The following is a 7934-nucleotide window of genomic DNA, read 5'->3' as shown; positions in this document are numbered from 1 at the left end:
TATAAAATATTTTTAATTAAATCTTATTCTTAATAAAATAATTATTTACTTTTAAACTAACCCTATCTTTTTATATTTACCTCTACTAAATATCCTACAATAAATATAAATTTATTACTAATAGGGACACTTTTGAAGAAAAAAAGATAATGATTATACTTCAAAAGACTAAAAATATCTTATATATTTATATTTAATTTTTTTAAAAATGCCTTACATTTTTGAATGAAGAGAATAATTTTTTTCCTAGAAAAGTCCTTAAATTGAAATTTATTTTTTAATTTTTTAAAATATTCTCGTGAGAGTAACCATACAAAAAATAAATAAATATCATTTAAAAGAAACGATACTCTCATTTTCACATATAGAAAAAATAGAATGTTTGATTATCAAAAAATAAAAAGAAAAGAAAAAATAGGATGTTTGGAATTTAATGAATTTAAATTAAGAATAATACGAAAAAAGTTGGTGCGTTTTGAAAAATTCAAGTGACGTGTGAGAGTGGAAAATAATTATTTCTTGCTCTTCGTTAAAAGCAATCCAGTGAACTACTCCATTCAGTCTCATTTATAAAATATATTTTAAAAAATTTATTTAATCTCATTTATAATTTATGGTGTAATTTTTAGATAATAATTAAAAAATATTTTTAAAATTATTTTTCATAAAAAATAACATAACATTATTTTTAAAATTTATTGTATAAAAATATATTTAAAATTTAACCACTTTTATCTTTTATAATTTTTTTATTAATATTGATAAGATTAAAAAAATAATTTATAAAAAAGATTGAAAGAGTATTAAGTAAATATTATGATATTTACAAGCAAGTTTTCAAGTTTTAACTTCTAAAGGCCATCGTTGTAATTGTCCTGAAAATAGTGATATTGTGGCTCGGCAGCCCAGCTTGGGTCAGTGTCTGTCTCTAAGAGACAAAGACAGAGAAAGATGGCCCTGAATAGAAGAGAAAGAACAAGTCCATTCCAATTTGTTGGCTCTTTCTTCTTTTCCGCATACGACAAAACCATTGACAATGACGTGACTTCATGAGCATCTTCATTAATCCAAACTCTGTCAATTTCATGTGTGTTTGTTTTTAATTTGCTAAATTCAGGTCGTTAAAAGTTTATTCAATAAAACTCATTTAGATAAAAATCAGTTATTATAATAAAATTGAGAGAAAATTGATAAAAAAATCTAGTTAAAATCAAAATTAATCTCAAGAATTAAATATATTTGAAAGATCAAGTCTATTGTTATATTCATAAAATAGATGCTTTTGTATAATATTCTCTTCACACGCCTTAATTGAATAACTATCAGAATCTCTTTGAAGCTGTTGAGCTTGAAGATGGCTGGTAACAGTGACTCCTCCTATTACCTTTGCCTACTAAAGGTGATTGGCAACTCCTCCTTCCATCACCGTCATCCACCGCCACAAATCTCATTCCAAATCTCACTGCATCATATATGAAACCATAAAATTTGTATTTTCACCTATGGAGGATGCTAGCAGAATGAGCTACATCATGGGATGAGGCTTGAACGTGGTGGGGTGTGGCCTTGTTACGGATTAAGCCAAAAAGCTTATGTTTGTAAATCTCAGATTTCAAATTCATATCTTTGGTAAAGAAGAATTGCAAAGGTGACATTCCTCAAGTTGAGGAATCTCATAAAGAAGGGTGTTCTTTTGTTCATTTGACAAAAAGAAATAGAATGATCTCTCATTGTGTAAAATTAAGAAGATTGAATCTCTCAACTACAGCAGGACTATCCCGTGCTCTGTTTATCTTTTTTAGAGTTTTTTCACATTAAATCTTTAGTGTTATCTTTATTTTGTTCTTCTCTAATTTCCACAAATTGATATTAGACATTAGCGATATAAGAAAAAATGTTTAGAGAATCACAAAGAGAGCTATATATATTTATAGGTATAGAATGGATGTCTGCTTCAATTTTTTGACTCTGATATTTGACAATCATATAATATTGTTCGAACTTGATATGCATAATGCTCCTTGTCAACAAAACTTTGAATCAATATAATATAAATCTTTCTAGTGTGTTCATATTCTTTAGACAATTGTGTGACTTAAATGATAAAGATGATGCTTGAACAACAATCATTTAGAAAGTATTACCATTCATTGTAATATCAAAAAAACAACTACTATACAAAGATAAGAATAACTCTTCATTGTCTTTGCAAGTTAGCTTTTGTAACTCTTAATTCTATTAACATTCAAGGACAAACTCGACATTTTTAAAATTAGAGTCAATTTCACCGATTATATGCAATCAAATGTGATCAAATCTCATGTCTTTTACTTTTTTTTTTCTAGCTCATGTATTATACATAAAAGCAAGGCTTAATCTGTAATTATAGAGTGTTAATTAACCAAATAAAATAATAAGAGAACTCTAGTTTAAAAAATTGTCTATAAGTTTACTCCCCCTTTTCTTTTAAATCAAAATCTCTGTGGTGTAAATTAATTTTGTAATATTATAAACCAATTGAGAACTCTTTCACGCATTTTTTCCACCAATCAATTTTTATCAATTTTTGTTTATCTTCACCTTTCTGCTGTAACAAGATTCAAGGTATCTTAATATGTATATGTGCCTATACCAGTTTGTATTTTGGAATTTGATCAATCCATACATTGATTTTGATAAAAATTGTACCCTGCTTTGTTTTTCATTTGCACCGCAATTATCTAGCCCTAGAAAATGCATTAGGTAGTCAGTTAACCTTAAAGGTTGATGTATACAGCTTTGAAGTTCTTGTACTAGAAATAATTAGTGGCAAAAGCAATTCAAGGACAACTTGGGTAGGAACTAAGAAGGTCCTCTTGGAATAGGTAAGTTCTGTTTCTTGTTTTTGCAAGGTATCATGCAACAAAAGACAAATACATATAATGATGCCTTGATGCTTTTTTATTTCATAAATTCCCACGTTTTCTTTTATTAGTTCAGTCATGACCACAGTTTCTCACTTACTGCTCAATATCTTAGAGAAAAAGCACATCATTGACTTATTAAAGGAGAAAATTCTCATAGTCATTTCATTTTGGATAAACATCTTATATGTGAATGTAGCATGGTATGAATAACCTACTTGTGATAGCTACTAATTTTCATTTCAAGAATAATGTTTTAGACTCACTGAAGCATAAGATTTTGTCCGAAGATGAGAAAAAATAAGTTCAAGTCAAGAAGCTCCTGCAAATTCAACTCATGCATATTATAAATTAAGTGAGCTATAAGAAAATACTGATCAAGGGATTCTCTTACAAGATTGAATGCAATTATGATTATACTTTGAAGTGTACTTATGACCATCCCCTTCTTTGCTTTTTTGTATAGGATAGGAGGTAGTTTGACATGACTATCCCCTGTTGTCTTTATTTATCATTTTGATTGTATTTGATATAAAGATAAACCAAACCTAATGGAATTAGTGTTCTTTCATTGAAATTATTATTGTTCACTCTCACTCTTCACATTTACTTGTTTTTTTGGGACTATTCAATTGTCCTCCATGTTAAATTGTTGAATCTACATGTTTTACAGGTTAACATGGCTTGCTATATAATGTATAATGCTTAAAAGGAGAGAACTTATTATGAGTATTCCTTTATTTGTTTTTTGTATAAGGTAGGATGTAGTTTAACATGGGCATGATATTATTCTTACTCCCCATAATATAGTTTTTGATTTGGGATACTAGAACTAGAGGGTGAAAGGATCTTGACTTAGGGTGTGAAAGGTATGGCTTAGGTGCGAGGCTTCTAGTTTTGCAGGGACTTTGGCTTGGGTGCAAGAAATGTGGCTTGGATGTAAGGCTTCTAGCTTGCATTCGTTATGGCTTATGGTGTAAGGAATCAAGTTTAGAGTGCAAAGCTTCTAGCTTAGTCATTTTCATGTAACTCATAATCATTTTCATGTCATTAAGGGGCATTGATAGTGGTGTACTCTCTGTATATTTGATTTACATGTAATCTGTTAGATATTACATGTGAATTTTTACATGTGAATTATTCCTCAAGCATGCTTGTGAATTTCTTCATATATTAATTTATATGTAATCCATAGTTATTTTCATGTAATTCAGGAGTACTAACAAGGGCTTATTCTCTGTGTGTTTGATTTACATATAATTCGCTAGAGATTACATGTAAATCATTCCTTAGTCATAATTTTTCACATATTAATTTACATATAATTCATCATCATTTTCAAGTAATTATGGGGGATTGACAGAGGCATGCCCATTGTGTGTTTGATTTACATGTAATTCGCTAAAAGCTACACATAAATGATTTCTCAGGCTTACTCACAAATTTTTTCCAATATTAATCTACATGTAATCCATAATTATTTTCATGTAATTCTAAAGAATTGACAAGGTGTGCTCTCTATGCATTTGATTTACATATAATTCGCTAGAGATTATATATAAATTATTCCTAAGGCATACTCATGAATTTTTTTTTCTGTATTGATTTACATGTAATTCACAGTTATTTTCATGTAATTACAAGATTATTCACAGTGGGTGCTTTTTATGTATTTGATTTATATGTAATACACAAGATATTATATATAATCGTTTAAGCCAAAAGCCTTGCACTCAAAGCCAAAACACGTGCATCCTAAATCAGATCCTTTGCATGTTAAGCCAAATCTCTTGCACTGAGCTAGAAGCCTTATACCTCTAGCCATAAGTCTTGCACCCAAGTCATAATCCTTGTATCTCAAATTAAAAGGCTTGCATCTAAACCAGAACCCTTACACTCTAAGTCAAAATCCTTTCAACCTCTACTTATTGAGGATTACATGTAATCAAGTGGTATTGATTTTTCCTAACGACACTTTCCAGTGACCCTTTCGGACGATCTTTCACTTGTTGGCCAGAGCTTTAGTGACTGAATTTTGTGCCTTTTTGAAAAAATTAATTAACGTAAGAAGCAACCCTTCACATGTTGGCTAGAAGCCTTTAAGTACATTTGGTTCCTAGAACCAATTTTATTTCTAACTAGGTCTTTTCACTAATTTTTTTCTAAAATTTATATTTAAATATATTTTTTAAAATTTCAGTTTAATAAATTAAAAATTATTTAAATTAATAATAATTTGTGTTTTTAAAATGTTCTTATGAATGCATAATTTTTATATATATAAGAAATATTTATATATGTGAAAATTTTAAAATAAAATAAAATTTTATATGTTAAATAAATAAGAATAAAGAATGTAAAATTTAATATGTTAAAAAAATATGTAATAAATAATTCAAAATTTATTAATATTCAACATTCATTGTTGGATGATGGAGCACGGACAGACTGGAGAGGGAGACGGGGGAAGTTCAGTCAGAAAAATAGCAAACGATGTTTAAAGGAGTAGAGACGAAAGAGAATCCAAGAATTATAAAATGAACTTGTGCCAAGAATTAAAAAAATTAAGAATAGCAGGATCAATAAAAAAAATAATTATAAATTTGTTTTTGTTATTAAATGTTGAACTCACATTTAATGTTTGAAATTTAACTTAAAATAGAGCTCCAAAATTCATTGAAAGTACTGTAGTTCCTATTTCCACGAATGCGAAGATTATAATCTCACTCCGTGAAGGCACAGAATTTGTGATGGAGACTGGAGAGAATGATTTTTTCGTTTTTGACCTATGAAGAGAATGATGAAGCAGAGCAAATGCGTTAGCATTAAGAAGTAATAAAGTATCTCTGTTTGACTGTTTCTATAGACTTGCTCAAACAATCAGGACGTATCTAAATTTCAGTTAAATATAATTAATTATAAAAAAATTAATTAATATAATTAACCAAGAATTCATAAATATATTAATTAATATAATTGATAAAGTGTTTATTTTTGCATATTTCACAGTATAATTAATTATATTAGTGTGGATATTATTTTTTAAATTAATTTTGACATAATTAAAGATATTTAGATATTTTAGTTAGAATCAATTTTAAATATGTAAACTACCATAAAAGTTGTAACTTTTGAAAATTAAAATATTAATAAAGATGTATATAATATCATTAAATTTGTTCAAATTTATTTAACAAGTAAAATATATTATTTAACTTGTAAATAATATTATTTTACTCAAATTTATTCCTATAAATAAAATTACAGGAAGTATATAATAGTGATCCATTTAATATATGAATGGAAAATAGACAATAAATGTTGATAAAAAAATAGAGGATAGAATAAAAATAAAATGACAGTGGCAATTTTCATCGAAGTTTCAAACATATTTCGATCCAGGCAACAAAAAAAAATCACCGAAAGCAAAAATATTCATAAATAAATATAAGGAAAGAAAATAAAAATCTAACTAGAGTAAAAAATAAAGAAAGAAACACATGTGAAAGAGAGAATGAAAATAACTTACTTTGACATGGCTAGGGATATATTTGGGATGGCATTAACTCTGTCAACCTATTATGGCTCTAATATATATAACCGATCATTGAAAAGAGGTGGGAGTAGCTTCATGCAAAATGGAGTTGTAAGGGTACATTGATGTATGAAGGAAATAGGGTGCTTGGGTTTTTATTCCAAAACCAAGGCTTTAGGCTTGTAGAATTGATTGCAAAGCCTATCTAAACATGCAACTATACAGATCAAACCTTTGAGAAAGTTGTTGTCATGGCCCAAAATAGAGGGTGATCGGTATAAGATGTATATTTTATCACACATCCCTTAAGCCTCAAATCAGGTGAATTTTCCATTTCAAAAAAAAACATAATTAGAATTTGTATTGAAATTATGACATCTTTAATAATATTTGTTTTAATAAAATTTTTAATATTTTTATAAAAATTTAGGTAGAACCTCCCTTATAAATATAATCTCCCAAAATCTCTATAACAGAAAATATTATAATATGCATTCAACATATTGGAACTATGTTCCCCAACCACAGACAATCAACATAATAAAACAAAAAGTAGGATCCTAGCTATACTTGACGTGGAGCACCTAAATGTAAATATCAAAATAAAACATATAATTGAATATTTACATCAAAAGAGAAGGGGTTTACAAAGATAATTATTCATCCAGCACAGTTGCAAGCCCTTAATGATCAGTAGGAGATCCAGCGTCACCTAATAAATCAGAGACCAAAATAATTTTTAATGAATAGCATCCTCCCAAAAATAAAATTTAAAAGAGCAAAATAATAAATTTACCATTATCTAAAATAATTACAAGGAAAATAATTCAGTATAATAACTCAAAATCTAGAGATATCAATTATAATAATAAAACATGTGTTGGGTTATCCACCCTTGGTGGATCAGGCTCATATAAAAGCCCAAATTGGGGAATGGGGTTCTTGTCACAATTATGAAAAATGTTTGGGTTCAATGTGCAATTTACACAAGGCCTCAAACGTAATATTCTCCAACATTTGAATTTGAGTCATGAATGGTTAAGGAGAAACTGTCGCACGTTTTCATAAGAGATAGTTATGGGTGTAGTTTTCAGTCAGTTTTTTATACTCTGCGTGAAAGGAAGAACTGAACACTTTCATTTCCTTGTGACTCATTTTCTCTCAGTTTGTGTATTTGCTGTGTGTATCCGAACGAAGTTCGACCGGCGTAACTTTGTTTTCGCATACGTATGTGTGAATTAATGACTCACGGTATGTTTTGCTCCTCAGATTCTTATATTGGTATCAGAGCATCTGTCTTTCCTGGGCTGTGTTTCCTATGTCTAAAGAAGCTATAATGATTTGCTTAATTATATACATGTAAATCTATAAGTTCAGTTTTTTATTTTCTTACTGTGTTTATGCATGAATTTGTCTTTGTCTATCTTTAAGATTATTACTACCAAAATGAATGTGTTAATATGCTTTTTGGTTACTATGAGTGTTCTATATATGGT

The sequence above is a fragment of the Prosopis cineraria genome, unplaced genomic scaffold (assembly GCF_029017545.1).
Source record: "Prosopis cineraria cultivar Desert tree isolate PC_DT_omini unplaced genomic scaffold, ASM2901754v1 PC11, whole genome shotgun sequence".
In the NCBI taxonomy this organism is placed as follows: Eukaryota; Viridiplantae; Streptophyta; class Magnoliopsida; order Fabales; family Fabaceae; genus Prosopis; species Prosopis cineraria.
Note: the sequence above shows the minus strand (reverse complement) of the source record.